General features: G+C 39.1%; 2 long non-coding RNA genes across 2 annotated transcripts; one reads left to right on the top strand and one right to left on the bottom strand.

Moving 5' to 3' along the window:
- Positions 1 to 1,003: 1,003 nt before the first annotated feature.
- On the bottom strand, positions 1,004 to 17,607 carry LOC107836870 (uncharacterized). The gene is made up of 4 exons (XR_001662846.1): positions 17,527 to 17,607; positions 16,105 to 16,185; positions 1,827 to 1,984; positions 1,004 to 1,366 (listed from the first exon to the last, which is right to left on the bottom strand). It is a non-coding gene; the product is annotated as an uncharacterized LOC107836870 (long non-coding RNA).
- Positions 17,117 to 19,147, top strand: LOC103142156 (uncharacterized). Its single transcript, XR_476658.2, has 2 exons — positions 17,117 to 17,374; positions 17,575 to 19,147. It is a non-coding gene; the product is annotated as an uncharacterized LOC103142156 (long non-coding RNA).
- The last annotated feature ends 316 nt before the right edge of the window (positions 19,148 to 19,463 follow it).

Consider the following 19,463-nt stretch of genomic DNA (forward strand, 5'->3'; position numbering starts at 1 on the left):
AGAAAGATCTGTTTGAAAAGGAAAACTGCATGATAGCATGTGTGTGTGTGTGTGTGTGTGTGTGTGTGTGTGTGTGTGTGTGTGTGTGTGTGTGTGGCAACAACAATGGCGGCACCAGCATCGTTATTCTGAGTTAACACTTGGAAGAAAAACGACCTGAGCGACACTTTGAATGGAAGAGGAAGATGGCAGAAAAATGAAAAGCTGAGATTCATTGCAGGAGAAGGTGCTATAGAACAGACGGGTCAGGTCACGCTCTTATACAAACACTTCAATCCATGAATCTTTCATAGTTGGTACTTTAAGGTAAGAGGAGAAAACATTTTATTTCCAAAGCGCGATATGCAGGTAAAGAAAAGCGACTCCCACACATCCGCTGGAGGACAGCTGCAATGCTTTTTGCTTAGCTTTCTGACGAAGAAATGTTCTGCTTGTGGGTGAACAGAAATAGATGTGCGTTAGTTTAATTTAGGTTTTATTTCTAATAGCAACAAGACTCTAAAATAAAATCCTGCTTTCTCCCAATTTGTTTCTCCTCATTTTGTTGTTTTAGAGATTGAACAATAACAAGCTCAGACAAGATCTTTGACTATGGACTGTGGCAACTGAATCTTTTTCAGTAACTAAACATTTTTATCTTTACTGGCAAAATCTCTTCTTTAATTATGAAACTCCAGTAGTTTTCAGTTTCGTCTGTTCAGATCATTAAAATACATTTTATTTCTATTAATTCTGCTAAAAATAACATATTGAAATAAAGTTTTCTTTAAACCCAAAGAGAAATTATAGTCATTGGTTTTTGCTTTCATGTTCAAAGTTTCTTTGAAGAGTTTTTTTATGGTCTATGTTAAAAACAATCAATTGTTCAAAGAGTTTATTTGTGCATTTTGTCTACTGGTGTCCTTTCAGTTCTGTGGTTGAATTTGAAAAAGAAATCAAGTTCAATTTGGTGACAATAAATAATTTTTTGCCATGAACTTTTCTCAAGAAAATATAGACAGTCTGCATTTCTGCATACATCTTTATTTCCATTTCATTCAGGTTAATTCTTAGTTTAGCCTAATTGAATTCAGTTCCATTCAGTTCAGTTCATGCTTGACTAAACTCTCTTTTATTAAGTTAGAGAAAAACAGGCTACACCATTTCCAGTCAATCATAGGGAAACACACAAAACAGACAAAATCAACAGTTTTGGAGTGGACCAAGAGACAATGCATGTGACCCCAACAGCACTAAAAACTTAGTATCTGTGCTTCCTCAGTTCAGTTCATCTCAGTCAAATTCAGTTCCATCATATTCGTTCCAGTTTATGTCTTTGGCAGCAGTTCACAACCAGTAACACACAAGGCACTGGAATATAGAATGGCTGTAATGACACACATTTATGTTAAAGGGTAAAACTGAAGACTTAGTTCTAAAAATGCAAGCTAAAATTAAAGTTTTGAGTGACAAATTCAAATGAAAATATATTTCCCCTGTCCCATTTACAGCACCTATTGGTGCTTAAGAAGATCTTAATGCATTTGAAAGTGGTGACTTCTCTGTCAGAAAATGCAGACTTATGGCCAAAAAGCACATCATGAACACTGCACACTTTCACAAATCAGTGAGAGCAAGAAACATGACCAAGCAGCAGCAATACAAGTGAGCCTTGAGCTCAACATCAATATCTCTTATTGATTTCCCTTTTGTCCTGACAGAGAAAAATTAACAATCTTGCAACAATAGACTGTGCCATTTAGTCTTCTGTTCCCTCCTCTGCACTTATCTCTCTTCATTTTCCACTATACAGACTTTCATTACTCAGGCTGAAAGTAATGACTTACTGGTAATAGCTGCAGTTTTTCTTTGCGAGGTGTAGATGAGAATCAGAGGCAAGGCGGAGGTGGGAGGTTGCAGCTTCCCCGTGGTAATTGTATCTCCCTGGATCCGGATCCAACAGGGTCAGGGATCATTAAGGTTCAGGAAGAAAGGTCATGGAGAACTGTACAGGAGGAGACATGCCCTTTTGATGGTATTAGCTTTTAGTGGCAAATTGCATCAGCGTGACTTAACTCTGCGTTAGCAAAATAAGTCGACAAAGTCGACAAAGTCTTCAATAAACACACATGTTAAGGAGAATTTAAAAAGACCCATTTAAAAAGACTCAATGTCTCACAATGTGAGACATTGAGTTTTATAGCTCAATGTCTCACAGTCTTTGGCTAACATTTAATTGATTCACATTACCACAGTTTTTATACAGCGCCTTAGTGAAATATCACACTGGCTGCATGTCCATGCTTCCATGGACCATGGCTCTTTCATATTGCCTATTTATACCCTTAATGAAATGTATATAAATATATATATATTAAACCTAAAGGGAAATTATAGTCATCGATTTTAATTTTCCTGTTCAAAGTTTCTTTAAAGAATTTTTTTTAAATGTTTGAAGCTGCAAGAAAAAAAAAATCTCTTAAAGAAGTCTGTGTTGCAGCAGACCCAAAGCAGGCTCTGACTGAAGACTCCAGATGGCTGCATTACATGAAAGGGGGTTCTCAGGATTATCTATTATATTTTCAATTTCAGGAATGTATGTCTTTGTAATATATATGGAGTATCCAGAGGAGTCTTTCAGGACAGGTCATGCTTCCTGTTCAGATTGTTCAAGTTTTAAACTAATGGTCCCTGCTGCTGTTATTTTAAACAGATGATGGATTCTCCACCAAAAATTTGCAAGATCTTCAGCAACAAGAGAACCTAAGTCTGCTCTTTCTCCATGGAGAAAAATCTCAGCATTTTATCAAAGCATCCAAAGTTTCCCCTAAAAATTAATTTTGCAAACTTTTCGTTTTGCACCACCAAATGATAATCAAGATCAGCAGATTCTACTCACATTCCTCACTTAAAAACATTAAGTTTAAAGTAAAATTACATAAACTAATTACAGATTAATTCTAGAGCATAATTAGTTAGTTGTTAGTATCAATTTGATATTTTAGTCTTGTAAGCAACAGACGTTAACTGCAAAAGAAAAATGACGACTTCATCATCATAAGATGATAAAATATATCACCATAAGACTTTGTTCTACTCTTTTGTAGACAAAGTGATGTACATTCCCTGTGCAATGCTTGAAAAAAACAAACAAATGGCATGTAAAATAGCTTATTTCGCTCCATGTTCATTACTTAATGTGGGTGTTTTATTTGTATCATCATGGTGAAGGGGAATGGCACTAAATGACAAGAGAAGGGCTTAGACTTGAACAGAAATTGGCTCAAAAACAAAGAAGCTTCCGCCTAATGGCCGCCTCCTGCGCGTTGGGGGGGCAGACAGTTAAAACCCCTCCCTCCGCCTCTCCTGAGATGGCGAGCTGGAGTTAAACAACCCATGTGGTCACAACACAAGCCAGCCAGAATGGAGGACTTCAAAGCAGCCCCACACAAACACCTCACACAGGGACCGTCTGAGGGACCTCCGGTCATGTGACTCCAGGCCAGGTGCACTCAGACCGGACCCTTGGCAGGACAGCGTAGTCCCTACCCTTGTCAGTTTTGATCATCAGCCAATCAGAGGGCCTCCCCCCCCCCCCCCCCCACCTTTGAGGTTCCCATTTTGGGGGGCATGGGCCACCTCCCAGATTGGCTGAGCACCTGCTGCTCTCCAATATGCCCACCCGCTCCCCACAGTGTCACAACAGGCCTCTCATTCACACTCCTTCAAGGCCCCCCCAGCCCCAACAACTCCCCCCCGCTTTCTCACTGCCTCTGCCAGGTGGGGCCAAACACATGCCCGCTGTCTCATAAACACAAAGACTTGCCAGCATTGCCCAGTTAGCAGCGAGGATTCCTGAGAGACAGACTTGTGTTGAGGGAGGAGCCCAAACAACAAAAAGAGAGAAAATAAATAAATAATAAAAATCCCAGAAAAACATCCAACCTCGGCATCACGAAAAGCAGATGACAGACAAGACAAACACACACGTTTAAAATTAATTAGACAATGCTGAGAACAAAAGGAACAAAGGCTCAAAAATGCTTCTGGGAGCTGCTGCCTACAAAATGATAAAATACCTCAAGAATGAAGAAACACGACAGAGAAAGGAAGAATGGCTCAGATAGGAAACTGCCCTGTCTGGGGTTTCTTAATTTTCTCCAAAGAGGCAATTTTGACAAATATGTCTGACCATCTAACCACACTGTTTTCCTATTAACGGCCTCATATTGGAAAGCGGCAGCACTATGAGCTCCAAAAGTCAGTCAATAACTCATCTGGTTCTCTGGTCTTTTGTTTTTTTTTTTTACCTTTTCAACTGGCTGCTGTTCTTTCTTTATTCATCTGCATGTACGCACTCTCTTCTCCTATTAACCTGTCCCTCTCAGCAGACGATTTGCAGCAATCTCAGCCAGGCAAAACCAATTCGACAGACAGTGTAAAGCTCTCCACTTTGCCTAAGCTCTGATTGGAGCTCTTGAACTGAAAATTATGTTTTCACAGCTTTCCAACACCGAATTAATGCCAATTATAATAGGCATCTGAGATGAGGAGGCAGAGAAAGCAGCTGCTATATTTTAAGTCAAAGGAACATATTGTCAGAGCTAAATGTTAATATGACATCCAGCTTCTGGCTGTTGTAATTTGCATTTAGAGCATCAACGACACTTAAAGATTTCATTTTTCAATTCCTTCCTCACTCCCCTCGTTCCTTTCTCTCTCCACGTCTGCTCGTCCCAGTGATGTATGTCAAAACAGAGTAACAAAGACAGCTTGTGGAAGTGGAGATCATGAGAACAGGGACGTTGTTCTCATCTTGTACATATGTGAACGCCATTAATCCAGTAAACAGTGGATAACAACAAAAAATGCAGAAAAAATTTTGAAATGAAAGGAGTGGTGAGAAATAAAGAACAACGTCAACAAAGGGGGATTTGTGTTGTGACAAGGAAGAGAGATGGTTGCAGCTGCAGAGAAAAATTAATGGCAAAGCAAATACTCTGTTCTTTAAATGACACTACTGCAACCTTTGAGTTGTAATGTATTTGTTCTCCTGCCTCTACCTCTTAACTCCACCACTTACCTTTTGCACAATTTACACCAAAGGCTACACAGTGTGACATTCCATGCAGCTGTAATGAGACAAACGCTGATTTAAGAGTTTGACATATTTTAACAGTTTTGCACTTGCACTAGTTTTTGGTGCTCATTTACAAGTTGCAACGAAACTTGCAACTCATTGCAGTAAGATTCTGGCAGGATGTTTGACCTCTCTTCTTGGCAGTGTTGGCTGAATTCATTCACATTGTTTTCTTGTTTTTTTTTTTTGGCACAGGCTTGACTTTTGATTAGACTACACAGATTTTCACTAATAGCGAGTTTGGAGCTTTAAAAAAGGCCACACAGAAATCTTTTGGTTTTCTAAAAGCTGTTTTATATTAATGTTTTGTGTCTTTATCATATTGTAACAAGAAACTGCCCCAGATTTTAACCCCTCGGATGCCATGGATCACCTTCAGATGAACTGAAACTGATATGGATGTTCAAGAACGTCCTAGAACCCAACGAGGCTCGAGTCTAAGATTGCATGTCAGGGTTTGCATACGAGGTCATAACTTACTTCTTTAGGTTAAAAATAGTTTCAAAAATATTATGTTGTATTTATATGACTCAGTTTGCTTGCTGTTCTTGAACCCCCTTTTGTTTTTTACGCTATAGCTTAAAATCAGCTATAGAAGACAGACAAAAACACAAGTTTTTGTCTGTCTTCATCTGCCGCTCTCCTTGATTTCAAGTTGCGAGCCACTTTCTTGTGCCAAGATGCGTGCGCTTGAAATTACAGTTGAAATATTACACGCTCTGTGCAGGCAGAGTGTCACGAGCGTAGTGTAATTCCCAGCGATGATCACACCTGTTCCGGCTCCATCTGGATCTCCGACGTTGTCCTCTTGTATTCAGTGCTCCTGTTGATGCATCCCTCCATAGTCCTCACCTCGCTTGGCGGTTTGTGCTCTTTGATAAATCATTTATCAGCCGAGTCAGACAGGTCATGCATCAAAGCCTTTTCTGATGGGGAGATTCTGCACATTTCCTCTGGAAAAGATCCGTCCTGTGTGTGCTGATTGGGTGGCAATGGGGCAGAAATGGAGATGATGTGGGTCGAGGGTTGCTATTATTGAAACATGAATTGTTTAAAAAAAAAAAAAAACAACAACAACAAAAACGTGTATGCAGATTGACTGCTCTTTTTTTTTGCCTCTAAAGAAAACAGATTTACAAAATAAATATGTCTACATTTAGGCAAATGAGACGAGCATTAGAAAATGCTGGAGAGAATTGGGCCTTATTCTGCAATGGCTCATCTCTGGAGGCTGCTCCGTGGTTGTAAAACCTCATTAAAATGAGCAGAGATAATGGAAACAAGCTTGATTATCTAGCTAATGACATGTTGTCTCATAAAGGAACAGAGGAGCTACAGAGCAGGCATTAGCTACTGTACATTACTGCATAAAGGGCAAAACAGATCATAATTATGACACTTTAGGCTAATGGCCGTGTTAATATGCAGTAAATGTAAACAGAAGTTGGGGTCAGAGTTGGATTAAGTCACCTTTATTCAATAATGAGGCACATTTTGCATTGATAGCACATCTACAGCCACACAGGCATTGAATTTGGAGTAGTTTCTGCTCTCACGACAAATTTCTAAAATGAATGCTACTCGTTTGACCCTAATGAGCAGCACTTGGTTGGCCTTCGCCACACCTTTGGCAATTTTTGCACCAGCCTACACGCTGCCAGGTTTCTGCGGCAGGTTCCTGTTGCAGGAAGTGCGACAAAAGTCTACTGAGCAAGAGAGGGAATGCAGTGGGTCTGTGGCTATCTGCCCAGGCAGCAGAGGGATTTTTTTGTGTGACTGAGTGTGTTTTTTTGGACTCCCATTCGTTTTTTTCCACTCACACAGGACCTCTATTGTGATTTCTCTGGCTCTTTGCGGCAACATTTGACAGAGGGCTTCTGCCATTTCCCTGCTTGGCTCTCTGCAGGACTTTAAGAAGAAAGACAAGTGAGAGACTACATCCTGAATTATCTTTCAGAGCGGAGATGTGGAGTTTTGAAATGTCAACTGATATGAAAGGATCCGCCTTTCAGATTTGTTTCTGCCATTTACACGTTTTACAAGTGTTCTGCATTTAAGTCACATTAATGACTGGTCATTTGATGTAATTATAGACAAATTCTTATCTAAAAGCCAAAAAAATGTCCTTTAAATGTCAGATTATGCAGTTTGCTTTAGAAAGGTAAAAGTATAAGGTCTCATCTTCATCGCTATTACATATTCATTGTGATATGCTGTTGACATTTGGGGTTTCTCAGCTGTCAGACGGATGTTTGGAGATCACCAACCTGCGGGATCAAATGTCAGCCCAGGTGACTACGTCCCTCCTCCTCCCAGTTGCTCATGCCTGTCCCTCCCCACGCCGGAGACCTCCTCCCCTGTCAGTCATCCGCCTTCCAGCAGCGGGAGAGGCTGAGCGAGTCCAGTCACATCTGTTATTTTACAGGCAGCTTGCGTTCAGCCCCAGGGATCTCATTATTTCCCGAGCTGTCAAGGGAATCGTTCATGAACCACTCAGCCACACGACGATACACACACGCACAAACACACACACACACGCGCGCGCGCGCACTAAAATTGGATGCTTTCAGACAAAAAAAATGTAGGCATTTCTTCCTTATGGAGGAAACTTGCTCAACTATACATACGCAAAGACAAACAGAGACACGTGGAGGATGGTGCAGAGAAAATCTGCAAGGAAAAAAAAAAGCAACAACTCAATATTCGGGACTTGTAGTCTGGCCTGTGGCTGTTTATATGGGATTAAACTTTGCCTACAAACAGATGCGCAAGGGGAGAAAATGCAGTCTTCAAAGTAAAAAAGGCTGCAGTCAGAAGGCAGGGAGGTGCAGACTTAGACGTCCAACTGCAGCTTCGATGCTTCTTGATGTTAGACAACTAATTTGCAACCCACTTCTGACTATCTTTGACATGGGAATATAGGTAAATACTTATTCCTGTGTGCTTATAAAAGGATTAAGTGAGGCAAAAAGGGATGACCATGAGAAGTATGTTATATATATCGTAATGCAACCAATTGTATGGTTTTTTAGGGGTGGCTTGCCTATTTACATCCCATGCTGTCATCTCTTTGCTGACACAAACCCAAACACACTCACATGCAAAGAAGCCTTCATCTTTGCTTGGATAGATTTCAATTCTATTTAATTTTTTTGTCTGATGCCAACCACCTTACATTATACAATCAAGAGAAATCTTAAGTAAAAAGAAAAAGCTAATTTTTGGCACAAAGAAAACTTCTGCAGAGTCTGGCTGAGGGAGCCCCTTTGCTTCGACTAAGGGGAGAGTGATGAGTGAGTAGATGAGAACTGACAATTAATAAGAATACATATAACAAGTTGATCTAACAAGTGACTGGAGATGTTACATCAGCAACTCTAGAGAGAGTGCAAGATTAAATGAAAAGAAGGAGTGAGGAAAATAAAAAAAACTTTAGAACCAGCAGATGGGCCTATTCCTGCACAGAGGTTTTAGTACCACCTGAGGCATCAGAGTTTATTAGAAACTTTAAGTTCCAAAGTGAAAAAGGTAGCAAACTTCCTTTATTTGATATTTACTGACCTATCACAACATCTGCTGCTTGTTAGAAAGCTATATATAACATCTTTCCACCCATTTTTCTTTGATCACCCAAGCTCAGCTTGCAGAATTTATCCAACAGGGAAACTGAGACATTCCTCTATTAGACTGTCCAACTCCTTCACTGATAAAAGCAAACATGGATGGATCTCTTCCAAATGCAATCCATTTGTCATCTCAATTTGCAGAATCAACTTGACATCCCATTTGCCAGCAAGAACTTGCAGCTACTCAGTGCTTCTGATCCTGAGGTATTTGAACCGCAGTAGAAATGTGCAAATCCTCCAGGTTTTTGGTTCACTGTGGGATCTCCTCTTGGTGTAAAATGTCTAGACAAAAGGGAAGTCACTGTGAAGCCTCAAATGCTAGAATAATTTCTGAAGGCTCCCTTGAACAAAATGAGCTTCTCAGCAAGTTTTAAGGATGAACCCAGATATCCTTGTAAGAAATGAATGTCATTCCTTCTGTCATAACTCAAATCTCTTGACGACTGATTAAGTCTCTCTTCCATGTACCAATGAAACATCCTCATCATAGCATTAGAACATAATACGTCTTTCCATTTCTTGCCCCACCGCTCATCAACAAGATGTAGAGTATTGATATTCTTCACCCGAGACAGAGACCCACTCCCAAATCAGAGAGCATTGTTTTCTGTTCCATGCAGGTCAATGCTTGAAAGCACTGAAAGATTATCAGCAAAATGGTACAGTTGTAGTCAAGAAGTTGCTTTCTTCTCTAAAGCTGTGTCTTGAAATCTTGCCAATGGATGTAACTGTCGAAAACCTCATTCTTAGACATTGAGAAGCTGACTTACACCAACCACTTGAAAATCGACAATCATACTTAAGTGCACTGAAGAACAAAGCTTAAAGAGTGCAAAAGATCACCAGATTTGTTGAGGTTGGTTTTTCTCTATCGTGAGATCTTGTCAGAATACACCAAGGCAATGAAACTAGAGCCCAGCTCATACTGGGAATGATCAGTGTCGTTGGCATTTTGTGCCGACACTGAAACAATCTTTTCTTAGGTCAAACTGGGACCAAAAAAAAAGTACCATGATGCCCTAAATCCAAGTCTTAAGACTGCATTTCTGCCATTTCACTGGTGTCTTTAAGTAAAAGCCTGTAGTCCACAAGGGCTAACAAAATCCACTTGGGACATAATGCCTTGTACCACATACAGTACTTATTCAACATGCTACCTCTAAACCAGATTTAGTAAAACATATGGAAATGATTGCATACCTCCGCCATGAGAACTTCCTGATATATCTAGAAAGATTAAGTATCTATCTTACATAGCCAACAAACCTGCAGCACATGTGATCTAAATTTTCTTTGAAATCCGACCCCTTCATTTTTCACTGCTCACTTTCAATGTCCATTCAATAATTTAGCACACTCTTTGCTTTTAGAAAACATTTCCGTGCCAGCATGCCTTTTGTGTTGGTGGTACACCATCAAGCTGCTAGGAAACCATGTCAGCATTTTTCTACCACTATCTAGTCTGGCCTAGTGGTTTAAGATCAGAAGTGGACATTAAAATTCATAAAGGAAGGCTTTAAATCTAAAGGGATGTTAGAGAGCAAGGCGAGGAGATGAGAAGATAAACACAAGCCCTAGGTCAGCTTGGCCAGACATCAAGCCTCAGGCCAAAGCGAGGACTCCGTCTTCTTGATTTACTTGCCTGGGGAAGCCGACAGCCTTTATTTTTTTCACAGACAAACTGAACTGTCTTGCAGGAAACTTCACAGAAGTACAGTACTTTTCAAAGCATATTCGGGAATGACAGACTTGCTTTCCAGGAAATATACAATCTGATGTCTACTCCGCTTCAGCTACAGCAGATTAACCTGCTTGTCCAACTGGAGAGGAACAGAAACTTTGAACAGACTCAAATCCTACTTTAAAAGAATTTTAATCCCCCAACTATCTTAATGGTGTACTAGCTGAAAAAAAAAATCCTTGATCTGATGCATTGCTGCGAGACAAGCTCCACCACAGTTTCGTATTTATAATATAATCTCTTGCCGAGAGCTACACACCAGCTTAGACAATCCTTTTTAACCAGCGTCTTATCCGGCGCCTTGTCCACCCTGCGACAATCATTTAAATACTCTCTCCACATTCCTCTCAACGGAATATTTAAGATTATTTTCCATTTCCTTCCTTCCTTGGCTGATAATATTTCATCATGGACAATACTGAGCCCTTTTTAAGGTAAATAGACAAATATAACTATAAAATGCAATGTTTTGGACTAATGGACAAATAAATGCAATAAGAAGCAGCTTGACTGATGCCTGTCAAAAAAGGACTGAGATGCATTTAGAAATACAGCATTTAAATGGAAAATATTCTATTTACTTCAGTGTAGTTACATTTTTTTTCTTTTTTCATTTGAAAGCACAGCATCTATCTTTGCCTTTCCCCATATTTCCTTCTTTTATGCTCTTTGCTTTCAGACACGTTTGCAACACTCCAGTGAAGCTAATGGATTTTTGATTCTTTCACCAAACACATTACGCTCTCTAATAAAAAAGCCTGAAGAAAAGAAGGGGAAGGGATACAATCTAAACTATTAGGCCTAAATATAAGTACATCATGATGGGGGCTCTGCTGGTGCAGGAGTTAACTTGTGCTGCTCTAGTATGACACCTAGTGGTACTCCACGATTCGGTTGGAGGTTGTGCAACTTTAAAAAAAATCTTCTTATTCATTTTATAGTCAAAGCGGTAATAAGAAGGACCAATGCTCAATTTGGTACCACATACAGCAATAGAGACTGTTGGAAAAAGAAAATCTCATTATTACAGAACTATATCATTTCTGTTGTGTGAGATTGTGTAGCTGCAAAATCAATTTAACATTTTACCAATAAATATGAAGGGAGCTGTATCTGTTTATTCAAAGAGAAGAAACCAACTGGAAGTAAAATATATTAAACTCAGATTCACAAAGGAGCCTTCATGTAAATAAAAACAAAAGGAATCAACCTATATTTTTTATAGTGAAGCATATATCCAAAACTGCATAGTCAGACTGCACCATGTGAGCCATGCTGGCTCTTTTTTTTTTTTTTAAGCATGGTTCTTCTGTAGTTTCAGATTCACAGCAGTGGGAGTGAATATTTTATGCTGATCTGTGAAGAGGACTCCTTGATCAATTTGATTCATTTTCACCTCCATATTTTAAAACTTTTTTTTCCTGGAAGAATCTTCATTTCCTTTTCATGCAAGTGGTAAAAAGTATGTCTTCTGTACTCTCTGTAGGTTTTAATACCTCTTTAATTCCCTTTGAAGTTGGGAAACAGGCAGAAAATGTGAATTTTGGGAATTAAGAACTAAGCTTTATACTTTGGTAGCACATATATAATATTTATCAAGTCTACAACAGCTCTATTGATTTTCTGCCACATGTCTGCCATTATAATGAAGACAGCCGATGTCACAGCCACAGTTTAATGAGTGGATGTTCTGACAGCCTTTCTTTGAGTAATTCAAAGCGAAAAAGCAACAATATTGGTTGAGACTGCGCTTTTGAATTTTATTATGCAAACAAAATAACTGTTCAGCAATGAAATAATGATGAAATCGAAATAATTTTTGGTTTTTGTCATATGTTTTGTCACATTTGTCATTTTCATCAATAAGTCTTCTCTATGTCACACAGAATATAGCTTCACTACGACTGCGTAGAAAATGTATGTATTTTAGGCGCAAGTCAGTTTTGGAAAATGTTTCAAATGTTCACAATGAACTTTAAATTTTGGGGGGGTTTTTGGCTTTAGAAATGATCTTTTCCTAAAAAACAAAACAAATGTTGAGGGATCTAAATCTATCCCGGCTGCAGCGTCTTTCTTTTGTTTTCTTCTGACAGACAGAGGTGGAAGGGATTTCTTTTAAAGTAGCCTCAGATAACACAAAATAGCAGATGGAATGACATTACTGATTCAATTCATACACAGCAAAGAGATAAAGAGCCTCAGAACTTCTGAAGCTTGAAGAGGCTTACAAAGTAATAAAGGTGAATATGGTTTATTAAAGAAGGTGGGTGTTTATCTTAACGTTCTGTGCAGGCGCTGCACAGAACGTAAAGTCCAATGTCACAGCATGATTTAGCTAACAAAAATAACTCCAGTGCCACTTTTTTCCGTTTTGACTCTCATTCCTCAGCTTTGTGGAGGAGGATTAATCATTTTCTCCTTAGGAAAAAGATATAATAAAGCAAAGAATGACATCAAAGGGCAAATGGTAATAGAAAGTCACAGAAAAAAGTAAACCGAAATGAAATTTGTAGCGACTTGCAGAGATATAAGCAAGCCTCAGATTTACACCTAAATCAACACCACAAACGTATGCAGCAGAACACACTCCAAAGCAGGCAGCATGTCCGTGAGATCCCAAATTGCTTTGATTCTTTACACATATCAAGAACCATTTCTATGTAAATTTGCGGCTCTTCTCCATCCCTTGACATTGTCATTCAATGCTACTACAGCCCAAATTTTAAATCAGACTCTGACGTTGTTGAATACAAATGATGATAGAGCCTGAGCAAAGAGGCCTTTCACGTGCACGCCTCTGCCGTGCCAGGCCGTTGCCTTGGAGGCACATGACGGTCAGATGAATAACACGTCTCCTATGAAACCACTAAAAGACAATCAACAAAGGTACTGTGGACAAAACTTATGTATGTTTTTGAAAGTAGACTATTTATATTTGCAAATATTTACATGCAAACATAGGTGGGATTACAACATCTGTCATTCTATAGATTTTTTTTAATTGTGGAAGAAAAAAAAACAAACAATGATACAACCTTTCTTGTACACAGCTGTTATTGTTTCGCTAGCTGGTGGAAAAGACCTGACATTGTTAAAAATCACCAATTTAAGTCCAAATGACTCGCCGCTGTTTGGATTTTCTGAGTTCCTGGAAAGCCATAGATTTCAACAATGAGTATGAATGCCAGTATGAGTTAATCACTAACGATTCAGATGAATAAAACATCCACAGTCAGACGTTATGTTGTGAGAAATCCCCATGTTTTCCACCTCGATGTGCAGAGAGCTGTGTCTCTTGGAGATGATGGGCAGTCTGTCTGTGAACTACAGGCAGTCCTCTCTGTTCTGTCTCAGCTTCTTTGCTTTGTTATTCATTTCCTCTGTAAGAGCAAAGCAGTGCTGGCCTTTTTATTGTTTCTGCGCTCTCCGTAGCTGTTTCCAGCTGGGCAGGAAAGATGCTTTTAAGGCTGTTCTTGATATGGTAAAGGGCTGAGCATTCATTTTTCCTATTGAGATGTTGCAGACCCACTGAGCATGTCTTTATTTAGCCTTTCAGACACACAAAGCAGGCAACCAAAACTAGATTTTGTGGTTAAAAAAAAAATTCTCTGATGTAATTTTTTTCCTGCATGCTTTAAAGCTGTGGTTTGGAATCTGCTCAGTATTAAAGGGTCCAGTGTGTCATTGAAAATAACGCCAGCCTGAGGCATGTCTAAATAATCAGTTGCTTAGGCCTTGGGTAATAAATATTTGTGTATAAATAATGTATCATAAACAGTGTAAAAAAATGTTAAGTGTACATTTTATTCTAAATATTACCAGTGGTCATTTAATGTATTTTAAGAATTAAACAAGACACAGCAGGAATCTGCAACTTGGCTCTTACATTCTCTAATGTGGCTTTTAATAACTTTGGACAAAAATAATAATGAATTAACCAGTATATTAAAATGTCAATGTAACAATTAAATGAATAAATAACAGTACTGTTCTGTTTTTACAACAATAATGCAAGAATACTTTAGTGAAGCTGTTTTTTTGTCTTCAGATTGAAAACTATAATTTTCTATAAAGTATGGATGTGCTGGAAGTAAGAAAATGTAATCATTCCTTTTCATGTAAAACATTAGTTTGTAAAGTACAAACAAGTGGCCAAAAATTGTTCTTAGGGTAGTAAAGGTTGCTAATTCAGATAGAACAGAATGTAGCTGACGTTACAACAGCAAGTCCCTTAATCAGTGAAATTTCGATCCATTCTTTGGTGAAACTATCTCAAACTAATCATTTGTGAGTACAACATCTGGATCCATACATCCCTATAGCATAAACTGGGTCTACTCATGGTTTCCCATATGAACCTTGTTTTTATAGGCCCAAAGACACTGGGACTCTTTTTCTTGTGGACCTTAGATTGGTGGGCTCTGATCTTTTTAAATATGCCTTTAATTCCCTGGCCTTGTTTTCAATATACTGTTGGTCTTGGGTTGTTGTGAGGCAGTTTTTGATTTTTATATGCCTCACCTCATGAAAGAATGTCACCTCATGAAGGGAGTGTATTGTCAGATCAAAGCTCTGTGCCTCTGTAAATACCTTGGCTACCTCTCGGTGAGCTAAGTCCACCTTCCATTACCAGCAACATGACTGGCATCGCTGATTTCCTCATCTTCTCCCGCTCATTCTCCTCTCCACTTCATAGCCCAGCCCAGTCCTCACGCTCAGACAGAGAAACTCATTATAGCTACGGATTAGATCGATCGGTATGGAAGGGGGGTTGCCCAGTGGAGAGGCAGTATGCATGGGCCAAGCAATTTATGCCAACAATGGAGCTCATCTCTGCATATCCTGACTGCAAATCACTCCCAAGCAAACCAGTGGGTGAAAACACACTTGCTCCTGCACAGAAAAACAATCATGGGTGCACCACTCTTTATTTAAAATTTTATTTATACAGTAAGGCACTCTTAAAATTTAGTTTTAAATGGGGCATCACGCTTTCGTAAAATAATTTGTACCATCAAAGAATTCACTCTAAAAAAAAAGCCCTGATTTTTTGCCATAAATGAATAAATAAATTAAAAAAAAACACCCAATGCTACAACAATATCTAACCTCTTACTGGGAAATCTGCTGCACACTCCCAGACTCCCAGCAGTGGACCATTATCCTTCCTAACATATTCTCAAAGCCCCAAAATCTCTCTTCTAAGTGGTTTTCTCTCTACAGGAGGGCCGAGCCTCCTTCCATCACCCTGGAAACTAGAGAAAGTAAACACAACTGGGATTGAGTTGTTGCTCCGCTGCCTGTCTTCACGGTAGCCTCATCTCGCTTCTTCAGGACCCTTGGCCCTATCTTTATTTCCCAGTGGAGTATTATTACTTCCAGTACCTGGTTCACCTTACTCAGCCTTTGCCGGTGGATGTGCATGAGTGTATCCATGTGTCTGCACCCAGTGTTTTGAGGGGTTAATAACAGATTAGGCACCAAAGCCATGAGTAGAAAAGCTGATGTAGCTTTCCATAAATTACTCACCTTTTGTCTCTACTTCTTCCTTATTTGTGCATCTTTATTATTAGTTCTGTGTGGAAATAAATGGAAAGTCTGTGTGGCTAATCCCTTACCTGGTTAAGGGTGATAATGTTGGTCTCAGCTGTTAGCAGTGCAGAACTTAACACAATTGAAGGATTTTGCATCCGTTTCCCCTTAAAAGAAGAGAAATAGTAAGAGAAATTATCACAGGAGACAAAATCCCTGCTCTTCCACTCACTCGCTTGTATTGAGTATGTTTCAGAAAACAATACAAAAATATCAGAATTCATAGTACAATGCCAACTAAACTCATGGCAAAGTGCTAACTACAGCAGCTTATAGTCACAAATAAAAAGAACAGAGGCTTCCCTTCACACCATTTTTGTATTGCCCTTGTTTACATGAAATCCATTTATCAGTTTTAAGCATTTTAATCTGAATTATTTAAATGTTTTTTTGTAGTACAGTCAAAACTAAATTTCTAAGCATGAAATACAAATTTGTCTAATCAAAATAATGAAAAAAATACATAACTTGTATTCACAATACTCAGAAATCATAAGCAGGCGGTGCATTACTCTTATTTAAACAAATCAAACTACCAGACGCCATAACGGGGTATGAGGCCTCCTGCCGACAGCAATAATGCTAAACTAGTTAGCTGAGCACTGCTACGTGATGCATACCAAATACTTACAAACACATACATATATACGGGGATAACACACGTTCACGCGTCATTCTCTTAATTATTTGTATCCCACTAATTACCTTAATGAAGGGAAATAGTAAGAAAAATGATCATAGGAGACGAAAGTGCTGTTCTTCCACTCACTCGCTTGTATTCAGCTTGGGAAACGAGAACGCGAGTGCCCCTAGTGGATATTGTAAGTCATAGCGCTAAACTAACCTCTCTTCCATACAATTTAATTACTTTGTCTTTTGTCTTTTTGCACATTTTAAATCAAACTAAGTAATCATATAAGTGCAGATAATAACAATAAATAAAACTAATCTTACTAAATTCAAATTGATCCGCATTATACTCAACAGCATGTTTATGTCAACTTAAGGTAACATAGCTACCTGTTAGACACTTAGAGCTGAAGTGTTTTCCAGCTCTAAGTGGCTGGAAAACACTTTATACTGCCTCTTTAAGCTATAAATAAGTTAAATAGAGACAATGCACTTGCAGAAGTTGGCTATTTGTTCTACAGTATTACCTGAATGAAAGAAATTCAGTGACTGATTGACCAATAACCAAATGAACTCACCCAGTTAAGCTCAAATTTGGCCAGTTTTGATCACATGGTAAGCAGCTGATGCATCATTAATATAATGGCAAGAGGAAGCTTCTCCACAGTAAGTGATAATCATAATGACCATATCTGTTTCTCTGCTGAATCTCAGCTCACATATTGTTATATCACGAGCACATAAAAGGGGGTTGCTGCTGAATTCTGAGCAAACAATGCGAGACCTAATTAGGACAATTAAGGATGCTGATTACATACCTGAAACATGGCCAACAAACAAAACAACCATCTTTTCCCTTCCCCAAGGACATGGACGGGAAACAATGTGCCCATAATCCCTCCCAGCACATGGCCGCTGTCCTTGGCCTGAGAAGGAGCAGCATCCCACAGGCAAAAACATGTTCTCATCTGGACAGAGGAGATAACCGCACCTCACAGCCGTGAGCCTCCCTCCCACTCTCCCACCAACCTGTCTGTGCAGCACCATCTTTCCTCAAGGCCTTGCAAGCTTTTTAGAAACAACTGTCCATCAGAGCAGAGCACATATGCGGACCGAAACCGCAGCACAATGCCACAAACTCTCAGAGAAGATGAGAGGATGGAGGAAAAGGGGCTGCAGAGTGAGAGCAAAGCTTTGTGTTTTATTCTTTTTTTTTTTCCTTCTTTGCTCTTCTGTTGGCTCTTATTGTGAGCTTCAGCCTTTGATTTGGACAAAGATTGGAGAGCTTAATCCCCTCTCTAAGGGGGAATGACACACAGGGCTTTTATTTGTGACCATAAAATCAGTTTAATTTAAAATCAATGTCTGACTTCTCCATGGTGCGACTACGACGGGTTTCTCAGACAACGCACTGGCTATAGAGATTATCATATTGACTCACTGACAGGGACAAGTGGAAGAAGAGATGCCATGCTGCATGAGGCCACAACAGACATAGTTACAGCCTAGAGCACTTCACAGTATAGAGATCTGCAAAATAAAGCAGGTGCAGCTCAAGTGCATTCTGACTGCTTCACTCTTAGCTGCTCGGATCACATCTCTGAAGCTGCACCGACTTTGCTGTGAATATTTTAAGGAACGTTCGTTTTGTATGTATTTTAAAACACGACTGTTAGATTTCAATTTATTTGGTGACTGACATTGCAGAATGTTCTACTTTTTTTTTGGAACTCCTTGGTTTGCTTCAAAGTATGTTTTGGGAGTTTTTTTGTTGGTGTGTGCTGTTGTTTCTTACAGGTTTGGCACCATTTGAAAAACCTATTCAACCAGCCCACTTTAGATTTAAGATAAACATAGAATTGATTCACAGAGAGCGATATACAGTTTCAGTATGTTGATTTATAACTGGTCTGACTGTTGCTTCTGGTTGGAGCTAATCTCTCTGTATAACTATTATGGAGTACTACTCTGCAGTGATGACTCATCAGCTGGGCTTAATCAGAAATAGAGTAAATAACATTTTGTTTCTACGCTCTGCAGCTCTGGACTCAATTCTTGAAAGAATGGACTCTGCAGAAAACAGCTACAAAATCTTACTGTATGCCTTTCATTTTCCAGTAGCTTTTACTACAATTTTTGTCGTATTAACAATATGCAATCAAGTTCAGTTTACATTACCCCTCTGGTAAAAATCTAAGTAAACCCAGTCGGTTACATTTAGCAATTAACAATTTGGCAATCCAACAACTTGAGCAACTCCAGAAACTCCAGAATCTGGTTTAGTAAAATTTTCTATCTTTTGTGACTTGTTTGGAGCAAACACAAAAAACATAGAAGCATTGATTCATGAGTACTTTCTATTTACAGCTGCTGTCACACTGTTTCCTATCTAGCAAATCTATATAAGTTGATGAAATGAAGATAACTGCATAAAACAACGACGTCTTAGTGAAGTATGTGCTTCATGTTCTCCCATTTCAAGTAGTGCATTTACATTAGAATCAAGGGTGTGGTATTCCCAGTGTCCCGCTGTGTCAGAATGGATATGATACATTGACTCTATAATCCCCATGCTGTTTTATTTCTATATTTTATGAGTCCATATCAACTAACTGTCTGGAAATTAAATTTCACCGCTAAATGAGTGCTGATAAAGATAATTCTTAACTGAATTAATTACAAAGTGGCTTAGTTTCACTTTCAGATTTAAGCGTCTGGCCTGCAGGGGATTGTGAAACTTTATCAGTGCAGACAG

The sequence above is a fragment of the Poecilia formosa genome, unplaced genomic scaffold (genome assembly GCF_000485575.1).
Source record: "Poecilia formosa unplaced genomic scaffold, Poecilia_formosa-5.1.2 Scaffold94, whole genome shotgun sequence".
NCBI classification, from domain to species: domain Eukaryota; kingdom Metazoa; phylum Chordata; class Actinopteri; order Cyprinodontiformes; family Poeciliidae; genus Poecilia; species Poecilia formosa.